This window comes from Ochotona princeps, chromosome 23 (genome assembly GCF_030435755.1).
Source record: "Ochotona princeps isolate mOchPri1 chromosome 23, mOchPri1.hap1, whole genome shotgun sequence".
Lineage (NCBI taxonomy): Eukaryota > Metazoa > Chordata > Mammalia > Lagomorpha > Ochotonidae > Ochotona > Ochotona princeps.
The window spans coordinates 20,628,014-20,641,479 of NC_080854.1; the positions used below are offsets into that span (position 1 = coordinate 20,628,014).

The 13,466-nt window shown below is 42.4% G+C and overlaps 1 protein-coding gene across 1 annotated transcript in view; it reads right to left on the minus strand.

Annotated features, from left to right (window-relative positions):
- EGFLAM (EGF like, fibronectin type III and laminin G domains) overlaps positions 1-13,466 on the minus strand; it is a 99,021-nt gene that overhangs the window by 72,797 nt on the left and 12,758 nt on the right. The gene's annotated exons all lie outside the window — the stretch shown is intronic.

Genomic DNA, 13,466 nt, shown 5'->3' on the forward strand with positions numbered 1-13,466 from the left:
AGAGTCTGGGGTAGCAGACATAAACAGACATCTCTCAAACAGAAAACGGGTTGGTGAAAAGCCATTCAGCAGTCACTCATCATGAGGGAACTTCAAATCAAAATCCCAACGAGCTGCCACTCAGTCCAGTTACCCTAGTGTTAATAACAACAACAAAAAGACAACAGATAGTAAGAGCTGGCAAGGAAGTGAGGGCAAAGGCAACCCTGGTATGCTGTTGGTGAGAATGTAAATTAGGACAACCTCTGTGGAAAACAAGATGAAGATTCCACAAAAACTAAAAACAGAGCTCCTGTGTGATCCAGTAATCATGCTAGTGGGTGTATATGCAAGAGAAATTAAATCCATCTGTTGAAGAGACATCTGTACTTCCATGTGGACTCTAGCACTATTCACAACAACAAGAACCGGGAGCAACCTGAATGCTCATCCAAGCCACAGGGGAGATCTAAAAAAGTCAAGTCAGAAAAGATGTGATCTTCAGACTAAATCCTCCTGTTATCCTTCACTAAGCTTCCTGCGTCATGTTTAGAGAAGAAATACTCGGTATCTTTTCTGAGGATGTACTACTTTTATCCTGTTACTGCAATTATCTGCACTGATCTTCACATAGAAATGACAGCCAAAAAGCAAGGAGATGATTTTGTATTTGTCATTTGTTTAGTGCAGGAGGGAAAACTATTTTTAATGAATAAGACTGCAATCATTAACATTTAATTTCATTAGATGGAGACAGATTGAATGCCAGTTCAAAACCTTGAACCTCTGCCTCTTCCCCAGTTGTGAGTTCTCATTAGAATGTTTGCAGACTCCCCTGAGATACAGAAGTGCAAAGGTGAGGCTCTGAGAGATAACCAGGCAAAAGTCTGGTGTAAATCATCCTCAACAATACCTTTATCAAGAAAATCATTTTATCCTAACTACCACATTGCTGCTCAGATATCACCACAGCAACACTATTGCAGCACTTTCCCCAACAATGAAAAGACTATACAGGTACAGAGAGATTGACTGAGAACGTGCATCATCCCAGGGTAGAATCGCTGGTCACCAGCAAGGCGTTTACTTCAAGCCCTTTTCCAAGTAGTGAGAGAGCTGGAGACAAAAGGTCACTTGGGTCATCTTTTGGGACAAGCTCTGAGTTGGGGGTACCCATCCACTGCGGTCAGTGATGTTTCCTAAGAACTCCGTAATTCAAGTCACTAAAGACGTGGCACATTTGGGTAAGAAAAGCGCCTGCTATCAGCAATGGCAGTATGAGAATCCAGTTTGGTTACTGGGGCTGGATGCAGGCTGAGATTCAGATCATTTGGCCCAAAGACCTGAGTGTCAGGACACTCAGAAAATATGTGCAATGTTTCCTATATGTGCAATGTTTTCTATATGAACACATCTTGTTTTCCTGAGTTCTCAGCATTTATCAGATTTTCAGAGGTAATAACAAGCTGGAAAGCTCCCAGAGTCACTGATTTAGTTGAGTTTCTCTTTCTACCCACAGGACACTGAGGGAGAATAATTTACCAGTCACAGAACCACTGGGTGGTATAACTTCCTGTTTTTATCCCCTTTCTGTGACATCTTGACAACCTTGCCCAATGCCAATCTCAACCTAAGTAAAAAAAATCATTTTTCACAGTATCATGAAACCCAGCAGGTGGCCGCACTGGGCAAGTCAATTGGCAAAGTGATTAATGAAGATCAACCAAGCAGACATCACCGAAGATATAATCTCAGAGGCTCCAAGGAAGTATAAACACAGTGCCTTTCTCGAGGAAGTTTTAAGGCAACTGGGGACATAATACATCTGAGAATCAGTAGGAAGCCAGCATCAAAGTGCAGACTTCAAGAGCTGAACTTGAGTAGGTCAGTGTGAACTGGAATCCTGAGAAAGTCTATAGGGACCAGGAAAAACTTAAGCCAGTTATCCAGTGTATTTGCATTTGCATGGCTGAAAGGGAACAGAACAGGCTCGGGTGTTGGAGTGACCAGGGCAAATCTAGCAATGTGTGTGATGTGAGTAAATGAAGTGTCAACTAGATGCAAAATACTGAGTGGCATATTTAAAGAGAGTAACATGAGACACTCATATCCCATATGGGCACCTGGCTGCTCCACTTCCCATCCCGCTCTCAGCCTGAGGCTCAGGAAGTCGGCAGAGAATGCCCTAAGTCCTTGGGTCCCTGCACCCATGTGTGACATCTGGAAGAAGCTCCTGGCTCCCAGTCAGACCAGTCCAGCTCCTGCTGCTGCTGCAGCCATCTGGAAAGTGAACCAGTAGATGGATGGAAGATCTCTCTCTGTGTCTCTCCTATCTCTTTAACTCTTACAAAACAAAACAAAACAAAACAAAAAAATCCTTTTATTCTCCCTAACAAAAACCTATAAGAAATTGTAAAGTCTGTGAATGGATGAATTTCTTAAAATACTTCAGAAAGTTTGTGGGGAAAAAACAATTAAAAGATGCTTGTTTTGGTGCAAAAAATTTTGAAAGGTATAGATTCAATTTTCTCAGAATAGGCATTTTTTTCACTAGTTTTATAGTCATAATTATACATGCATGAATTTCTAAACTTTTTTGCACCCAGACAAAATTACCTTTTCATTTCTTTTTTCTTTGAATTTTGAAGTCTTGTTGAACCTACTTATATCCAAGTCATACTGGTATTTGCACACAAGCACACATATTTTTTCCCGTTTTTTAAGGTCCTACTTAAGAGAGAATTGATCCAAAAGAACACAAAATTGGATTCTAAAAACCTTGAAAGACCTTACTGAGGGTCTTGTGAGAAAATGGGGAAAAAAAAGCTAATTACACTTTCCTAGATATTTTGCCTCTGCTGTAAACAAGTGTTGAAAAACATTAATGACCATTGTTTCATTAGGTTTCAAAGTTATCAGCCTGCCTGAATTACCCATGTCTCCAGGAGGTCCAAATGAATAAAAAGGCAAATGAGAATGTGGGAAGGATTTTCCCAAGAACAATACAAATGGTTAAGGAGAAGAAAATCTGTCAGGGAAAATAATCCTCAAGGAAATACAGAAGGCTCAGCTCTGTTCTCTTACCTATAACTGATAGACTTTTCTACACAAAAGTTAAAAACATAGAAAAAAAATAGAAGAGGATTTCGAGTCTAAACTCAGAGGAGTCGTAAGCAGTCTTATATAATATAATCAGAGTGGGGGCATTCGGCCTAGTGATTAGGATATCATTTAGTATGCCAACACCCCTCATGAGAGCTCCATTCCAGCATCTGCTTTCAACTTCCTGCTAATGGAGACCCTAGGAAGCAGAGGTAATGGCTCAAGCATTTTGGCTCCTGCCACTGACAAGGGAGACCCTGGCTCCAGGTTTTATCCCGCAGACCATCGTGGGCAGTTGGGGAACGTGATAGTTTTGTCTTTTTTTTCTGCCACAAACCCAAGACACCAGATTCCATGAGTCACAGGAGAGGTCCCTTAGTTAGGCAGGGAGGTGGCTGTGGGGAAGGGAAGGAGAGGGAAAAGAGGGAGCAGAAAGAGTACATGAGCGGGGAAAACAGATAGAGAGTGCAGAGAGACAGAGAGAACCAGGAGGAGAGAAAGGGACCAGGACAACGGGAAGAGGCACATTTATAGCCTTGAGGTGGGTCTGGGGTGCCAGGTTAGGGACTGGCAGGTGCAGCTGTAAGTGGACACCAGCGACAAATGCCTCAGGGGATTGGTGGAATGCATAGTTTGAACCTGAGGGTCACTAAGCTTACACAGGCAAGTGGGCCTTAATGGGACCAAGACCCAGGGGATTTACAGTAGTGCATTCAAGGAGGTGTGGAGTCCGGGATGATGAGGGTCAGTTTTTGGGGCCTGTTTTGAGTCATTCCTTCTACAATGAACCAGCAGATGGGAACTGTCTCTTTGCTTCTCTCTCTCCCTCTCCATTAAGTAATTCAAAATAGCCATAATAATTTTAGGGAATATGAACAGCTGCCTTAGACATGGCTTGGAGTACTTCATTTCATACCAGCCGCGTGCAAGCCCAGTTTGAGTTCTTAGTGCTTGGTTTTGGAATGGCTCAGCCTTGGCTACTCTGGGTATCTGGAGAGTAAACCAACAGATGGAGCATCTTTCTCTCTCTCTCTCACGGTCACTCCCGCTCTCTCTCTGCCTTTCAAATGAATGAAAATAAATAAATAAATAATTATAAGGGTATAAATAATTATAAGGGTAAATAAATGAAATAATTATAATGAAATAATTATCAGATTCTCAGGGTCATAGAAAATGCATAATAATTACAATACAATTGTCAGTGATTCTCAGGCTAATGTGGAATCAGTACAGAGAACAGCTTCAGTGTAATTCACAGATACAATTCTAAGAATGTAATATTTCCCTCTGTCCTTCCCTCCCTTCCTTTCTCCCATTAGATTTTGGTTTAAAAATTGGTTGCATACTTGTAAGACAAACCTCGTGTGACAAAAAGCTAAGAAGAGGAATGGGGGTTAATAAGAATTTTAAACATGGGTTGTCTACATTTTTCTTTTTTTTTCCTCTGGACCAGTTCTGCTGAGAAGGCCGAGAGTCCATATACCAGGCAGAAGTGGCTTTCCACTTTGGTCACCTGGCGGAAGGTATGCTCTTACCCATCTCCTCAGAGGCAGAATTCACTGTTTGGCTTGGTGGAAAACACACATGAACACGGGCAGAAAAGAAAGGGCATGTGTCAAAGAGGATGATGGGGACACCATGTAAGATTTCCGCATGAACTAGGAAGACCAGCACTTCCTGACAGGGAAGCTGGTTACAGTTCATAATAGACAACTCTTCTTGAAGGCAATTAACAGTGGCTGACCAGACTGCCTCAGAAAGAAGCAGAGGTTGGGGGCTGGTAGCACAATGTAGTAGGCTAAGCTTCCGTTGGTGCCACTGGCATCCCATGTGGGCTCTGGTTTGTGTCTGGCTGCTCCACTTTTGATCCAGCTGCCTGCTTATGGTCTGAGAAAGCAGCAGAGGATGGCCCAGGTCCTTGGGACCCTGCACCCAATGGGGAGACCTGGAAGACGCTCCTGGCTCCTGGGCTTTGGATCAGCTCAACTCTGGCCATTGCAGATATCTGGGGAGTGGACCAGTGGATAGAAGATTCTGTTCTCTGTCTCTCCGTCTCTAACTTTGCCTTTCAAATCATCATCATCATCATCATCATCATCATCATCTTTCTTTTTTAAAGGAGAAGTTGGTTGGCCATCAATTAAATATATTAGTATATAAGTAACTTCCTGAACAGGATAGGAGATTAAATTTAGTTCAGTGTCTCTGACCTACAGTAATACATTTTTTCATATCATCCAACATGCCTATACATTTGAATATGTATATATGAGGGACTCTTCAATAAGTTCATGAATTTCAAACCTTGTTGCATTAAAAATATACTTATCTTTTATTCCATTTTCCATGAGCTTTCTGAAGTGTCTTCATACACTTCTTACTTATGTATGAACACAAAACTGAAAAAGTTTCAAAGAAAATGTTTATCCTTATGTAAGTATTTGTTTTGTTCTCTCCTGTCTCCCTTTTTAATTTATTTTCTTTTCCTGTTTTTAAAAATTGCTAGTACAAATCCAGTAAATTAATATCACCACTCACTGAAGTGTGGCCACAAATTTAATACCCACTGGACTAGACATTTTTCTCCCAGAACATCTTAGATGGTATTTCCAACTCAAATTCCAAGAACAGAGAAAACAGCTTCCAGTGGGAAAAATTTATTACTTGTAGTTAAATAAATCTCCAGAAAGTAGCAAATAAAGACTGTCAAGCTCCAAGATTCTCTGGATCCACCACACTCCAGAGAAATGTTCTGCCATATTTTTGATTGAGCTGCATGTTGACATACATTGGACACTGTGACCCAGTAAACACTGCTCTCTCTCACACATCTACAAACTGAAGCACAAGTTTCACCAATGATGATTGTTTTAACTAGGTGACACTTTCTGGTAGTTTCTATTTTCTTTTACCTCATTGCACAAAACAACCCAAAACACCCAAAAATTACTGTGGGGCAACCCTGCCCCCCTAACTAATGTCACTATTTTCTAAGAAGTCATCATTCATAGTTTGAGAACCCCTGTTCTAGACAGTTGGAGCTGAGTAGACAAATTCAAGTATATGACAGTAAGTAGGAATTTGAGCTAAAAGTAGCTAAATCCTGATAAAAATATTTTTGAGAGTGGAATTTATTGGAGTATAAAACTGTCCTCTAGGGAATACAGAAGACCATTTGGGATGGCCTTGATAGTAGAGGCCACTCTACTGGCCACAGAGGAAGTAGACCGAAAACCCAATTACAGCACAACCTGATAAACGGGTGCTTTAAAAAGTTCACGGAAATGATAAAGTTAGAATGTGTTTTGCTGCAAAAATACAAAATCCATGCATTGTTTTTTCATACTAGACAATCTTGGTGAACCTTCAAGAATTTTATGAATGAATTTCCAGAACTTTTTCTGTACCAAAATAAACGTACCCTCGAATTCCATTTTCCCATGAACTTTCTGGAGTCCCGCATGCGTGTGTCCTGTTTCATCAGCACTGAGCCCTTCACTGCACAGCTTCATGTTTCCTGGAGGACCTTGGGTTATTTGACTGCTCATTTACTAATGATCTTCTCCCATGTTATTCCTTCTAAGTATCATTTCAGAAGCAGAATAAGACTCCCCTCCACTTTATCTCATGCCTTGAACTTGACTCTATTTTTTTTAAAGATTCTTTTTTTTTTATTGTAAAGTCAGATACACAGAGAGGAAGAGAGACAGCAAGGAAGATCTTCCATCTGATGATTCACTCACCAAATGGCTGCAACGGCCAGACCTGTGCTGTTCCGAAGCCAGGAGTCAGGAGCCTCTCCCAGGTCCCCTATGCAGGTGCAGGGTCCCAGGGCTTTGGGCCATCCTCAACTGGCCCCCACCTCCAGGCCACAAGCAGGAGCTGGATGGGAAGTGGGACCACTGGGACTAGACCTGGCACCCAGATGGGATCCCAGCACAAGCAAGGTGAGGATTTCAGCTACTAGGCCAACTAGGGTCACTGGGCCCTTGACTCTATTCTTACACTAATTATATCACTTCTTCATGTGATACTATATTCCGTATTAGGCTGTGAGGTTATTAAGCATGGTGACTTCGTCTTACCCTTTCTATCCTTGGGATGTCTGTATGATCTTTCAAAAATGCAAATACTACCAGTCTCTTCCAGACTTCAAACTGTCCATAGCTACCTATTCCTTTCAGGATAAATACAAGTTCCACTATGATGCCATTCTTGCTTGCCACTGCTCACTATACAGAGCTCCAGGCTTTCTAAGTAATTCCAAGAACATTTTCTCCTTACCTCCAAGCCATTGCTTAAGTGGTTTCCTGTCTCCTAAGCCTTTCATGTTACTATCTCCCTGCTCTTTTGCCTGGGTATCTCTAATGTGTCCTTCACAGCTCCAGTAAGAAGTTTTTGCAGTCACCTTCAAAACTGGGTTGGATGTCAGGCCTATGTGTCTCTGGGCCCCGAGTCCTCGTCCCTGCCTGTGACAATCCCGCTCCTGTACTGTGGACACCTGCACTCCTCAATAGACCGTTCAAGAGCAGGGGCTACAGCTCATTCACCGCTAAACCTCTTACACAACTTCTACACATGGAAGATTCTCAATACACATGTTTGGATGACTATGTGCTCCCAGTAGGTATCCAATTTAAAAAATGGTTGCATTGAATTAAGTATCTTCAGAATTTAACATTAGGAATAACATATTGTCCCAAATCCAAATAATTTCAGCCATCTACCAGTGTAAAATCTTAGGGGGATACACATGCACTCAACATTTTATTGTCTATGGCTGCCTTTTTATTGTGAAGATCGACATTGAGATATTTAAGCTAGCAAAGCACCTGCTGGTTAGCATCTGGTCCTTTGAAAAAGCCTGCCACCCACTGATCTACCTTTAACCTTGCAAATGCCGCTCTGACAGGCTGGGTGAGCCTATAAATCCCTTCTCAGAATGAATGCATGAAATAAATCCATAGGAACAAAAAGGAAACCGATTGAAGACAATGGCCACAATCATAGAACTCATGATGTGGCAATTTACATGCTTCTGTATTGACACAATAAATTATGAAACCCAGCAATAAATTTACTATCTATGATAATTTCATAGTAGTAATAAACCTAAATGGCTATTTTAATATATGCACAACAATTATAAAACAGTAAGAAAATACTTGTGATTTGAATGGTAACAAAGTCACCAGAATTGTGACACCTAATTTCCATGTGATTTGCTCTTTATATTCCTAACCAAAGTCTAGGTACCCCTTGAGTTCACTCCTGGAAGCCCTGGGGGATCTACGGATGCAGCTTCAGCACCCTGATCTAAGAGAAGAGACACAAACCCCAGGATGAGGCAGGACAAACAGGACATCACTGAGAAAGAACCACACACTCTGAGGACCGGCCTGTCAATTTTAAGGCTGGTCTTATTCGGGATTTGTTTCACAAGAAAATGAATTGGAAGAAAAAGCTCCAAACCACTAAATAGTAGTTTGTTTTTTTAAACGTGTATTATTTGACCTTCAGTTTTAAGCCTCTCTATCTACAAAATTGGTTTAACCCAACCAAATGACAAACAGATGGGTAGAAAGGGGTGATGATAAACTCGGCTGGCAATCTGTCCAGGCTAGGTGATAGGAAAGCACACTATTCATTTACAGGTTTCAAATGGCTCCCAAAGCTGTTACACAAGATTTCAATTTACGTCAACTCCCATCAGTCTGACCACGAATTACATTAGGAGTGCTCATGGTGGGAGGGCCTGGAGCTTTAAGGGATCAATGTGTAGAACTGCAGGTCAGACTCCTGCAGAAAACCTGTGGACAGCCCTTCCAGCTGAGCCTGAGAGGACAGTTCTGGGAACAGGAACTGATTGTGAAGGGGCACCTGATATTTTGAAGTTCAAAACTAAAGGAAAACAAATTCTTCATGAAGCACTCACTACTCATTAATATGAAATCCCAGCTGATCTCCAAGCAAGCCCCTTCATGCTTAGTTCTAATTCTGACTGCTGGTGATATGGAAAGCTCATACTTAAATACCTCAGCTTCTAGAACATTTTCCTGAAAAGAGAGTTGGAATTGCTTTTCCCATTCACCCCCAAATGAACTCATTGCATAAAAACAACTCTTTAAATATTTTCAATTCTAATTTTTTGGTGGCTAGAAAACTCATGGCGCGCTACCTCGCCCTAAAATCTTACAGACATTTGCTTCATTATTGCTATACACTCTAGCAAAATGCGCTGGAAAGGGTGGCAATTCACTTATTTATGCAGGTTTCTGGAATATAGATTTGCATTCTATTAGGAAATAAAAGTACAGTATGAACTTTGAAGTTCGAGAAATCTGGATGTTATGGAAGCTTTATCATGTCCCCTTTAGGGTGAGCAAACAAGAGCCATCAGTCACCTGCTGGGGAGGAAGGTGCAGCAGTGGAGGCTACGAGGTTGTGTTTGTGCAGACCCGTGTTGGGTTCCCTGGTTTTTCTTTCTAGAGGGAAGGGGGATGCTGTTACTTTTGAGGTCTCTGCCATTACTTCTAAGCGACTCACCGAGCCACTGTAGCTAACAAATTTTAAATGATCTGCTTCAAGACAAAGAGCACCTAGTGAAGCAGTACAATTCCATGTGGCCCAGTATAAGAGAATCAACACAAATGACCCTGCAGGAGCCTTGCTGCCAAGTGCCAACAGGTCTTATTCACCATCACAGCTCTTCAGATGTAGCCAGTCCTACCATCCACAGTTCACAGCTGAGAGGGAGGCTGACAGGACTAAGCCCCTCGTTCAAGCTTCTACCTGATGGTTGGACTTCTCTAAATTCAGTCCTGTGACTTTCTGTGTCCAAGTGTTCACCAGCACCAAGTGAACAAGTGAGCTGTCTAGTCCACGCAAGGTGCTGTATTGTACAAAGGGGAACATGTCCTGCCTCCCTGTTGCATGAATAAGATAGATCTGGGGAAAGTAATACAAGACAAGTATTTTGGGTACTGCAAGTGAGTGGTGCAGGTATACATAAGCTAGTCTGTAAGTAGAAGGAGGCAGTAAAGCAAGGCTTCCTGGAAGCTGTGGAGGGGTCTAGAAGGATGAATAATAAGAATAAGCAAAGTGGAGACAGGTTGTCCAGCCCTGCAGGTTGAGCTGCTGTTTGGGATGCCTGTATTCCACATTACAGTACCTGGTTTGAGTTCCAGCTACCCTGCTTTGGATTTGGCTTTCTACTAATGTGCCCCGCCCCCCGGGAGCCAGCAGTTGATGGCTCAAGTACTTGGGGTCCCTGCCACCCATGTGAGACACCTAGATGGAATTACTGGCTCCTGGAGCTTCAGCCTGGTCCAACCCCCAACCGTCTGAGGCATTTGGGGAGTGAATAGAGGATGGAAGATCCATCTCTCTCTGCCTTTCAAACAAATTTAAAAATAAAAATAAAAAACATCCCCCCCCCCACCGAAAAAAAGCAAGCTAAGAAGACAATAGTTTTCCTGACAGAGAAAACACAGACTTACAACCAGGTGTTATGATTCAAACAGGATTTGGCTCCCCAAACTGATGAAGATGTTATAATATCAAAGTCTCATGTTAAAAGCCAACGGATTTATGCTAATGGCTGGCAAGTGAAGGGCAGTGTCTATGCGACATTCTGGTGTCTGAAGATAGAGTCTTGGGGACATGACTGGCTTGGATGTGGTTGCAGTGGTGGAGTAGTACCCTGATCATAACATAGCAGAAACACACATACCCAAAGGAGGAGGGTGCTTCCTGGCTCACCTACGTAAGTGTGCCTCTGCCAGCCTCTGACCTCCGCAGGTGCCTGACCCATGGAACTCTCTGAGCTTGGATTGTGAACCTCTAAGACTGAAGGCCAGGAAAAAATTCTCTATCCTTCCTTTGGAGCTCCTTTCAAGTATTTTTAAGAAGCTAACATCCTAGGAAAGAACATGGCCACCAGAGAGAAAAAGAAAGGCACATTGTTAAGGCCACTAAATACTTACTGTACACCAGGCACTGCTTGAAGAGCTCCCCTGTGCCTCAACCCCGTTGGGTAGTGAGATAAGTACTCTCTCTTGTTCTACTATCTAAGACAGATAAGTTAAACCATCCACCTAAGATCACACAACTGAAAAGGGGTAGGGACAAAGCTTTATCTGGGGAGTTGATCTCGGTGCCTGAGTATTAAGTCACCAGTCTACACTGTCCCACCTGTGTTGTACTGACCATAAGAGCCCAGGAGTTTTTGGTGTTTTACACAATTCAGCCTTATTCACACGTGAGAAAAATGAGACTTGGAATCCAAAGACTTTGTCAAGCTGGCCCAAAGCAGTCACATCTGACTGCATGTGTGGACCAACTTAAACCTCTGCGATGACACCATGGATCAGGGTGTCAGTTTCCATTATGAATGCAAAACTCCATCACATCATTCCTGAGATTCTTAAGGAAAATCCAGTCTTCTCAGCTTCTAGTCCAAATCCCAGACTCCAGCCTCATTTCAATAACGGCCCTTGCAGGGTCCCTTTCTGTGATGAAACTAAGGAAGATGCTCATTATTTGCAGATTAAAGAAGCATTTATGATGGGATGGGAAGACATGTGACCTTTGACAAAAAAAATCAGGTTGCGAAGAGTAATTTTTAAATCCCACCCAGGTGGCAAGTTGTGATGCTCTCAAACAAAACTAGTGTGCCTCAGGCACGGCAGCAGTTAGCCCAGAAGCAACTTCGTGTAAAGCTGGGACTGCAAGTCTGTAAGGAACCAGGAAACTATTTAGGCAGAAAAGTGTGAAAAAAGGAGACCAGAGAAAGTCTTACCCCTTTTCACTTACTATATAACTGACTTGTGCAGAGCTTGAGAGAACAACAGTTCTTAACCTGGTTCCCTAAAAAGGAATATTTTGAAATATCACATACATTCAAAATAAACCAGTGGTGGACTTTAAAAAAGTATTATTCATCTACTTAGTTTTATTTATTTGAAAGGCAGAGAGACACATGGATAGACAGAGAATATCTTCCACCCACAGATGCATTCACCAAATGCCCACCACAGTCAGACTGAAGCCAGGAAATCAGAACGCAACTCAGGCATCCCATGTGGGCAACAGGGACCTGAGTGCTTGAGCTGCCACCTGCTGCCTCCTAGGGTGCGAACTACCAGGAAGCTGGAAATGGAAGAAGAGCTGGGACTTGAACCCTGGCACTCTGCTATGGAATGCAGGAGTCCCAAGTGGTGCTTTTACCACTGTGCCTAATGCCCACCTTCAGTGGGAGACTTTCCATTGAAAACCATCATTGAAAGGTTCAATCTGTTCTTACAGCGGATGACAAAATGTTAACCAGTCACATGATGCCTGCAGAAAAACCGTGCAGTAAGTTTCATGAAAACTAGCTTTTCCCTGTAATAAGCTCGACCAGAATAATATAGAGGCAGCAAGGCACCCCAGCTGGAAGACCAGTAATGATAGGATGAGACACATTTTCCCAGGCCTTCGGCTTTCACTGCCATCATATATGTAGCTTTTTTTTTAAACAAAAATATTATTATGAGAGGGGAACTCACCCTGGGGAAATTCTTCAGCAGCAGGAGTAAAGTTTCTCAGCTATTTATAGCCCAACAATTTCAAAACATAGGTAGCTATATTTATGCTTGGTTCTTACTTTAACGAACACTAAGCATTGATGTCTACAAAGTAAATTTAAGCATTGCTTAAGAGGTAGTCTCCTTTTCCTCAAATGCACGGCTTTTTTGATTTAGAAAGACAGGTAGAAGCATTTAAAAAAATTGCAAAATATGCTACAGCCTAAAGATTAACTGAGAATTTGCCTCTTCAATTTTTTTCTATACTGTTCAAACATTAATAAAGCTACTTGCATCAAAGAAGTGAATGAAGAGTGCCAAGTTTAGGGAAGATCACACAACAACTGCCATGGAAAAGCTTTCATCCTGAGGCCATCAGAGAGCATCCCTTCCAGGCACTCGCACCAGAGCTGGTCTCCTTCAGGTGGACTAGGGACAAAAACACGCTTTGTCGCTAGCACTCAAGCAATAGTCATAAGTACACAACACCAGCAAACAGGGGCCAGTGCTGCGATGCAGTTGGTTAAGATGCTGCCTGCAGTGCTGACATCTCCTGTGAGCAGCGGCTTATGTTCCAGCTGCTCTGTTTCAGAACTAGCTCCCTGGGAAAGCAGTGGAAGACGATCCAAGTCTTGCCACACATGTTAATTCCTGGCTCTGGAGTTTGGCCTCGCTTAGCTGTGGCCATTGCAGCCATTTGGGGGAGAGAACCAGCATATGGGACATCTCTTACTCTCACTGTCTGTAACGCTGACTTCAAGATAGATAAATCTTTTAAAAATATAATAAAAAGAAAAAAGCTAGCAAATATTCATA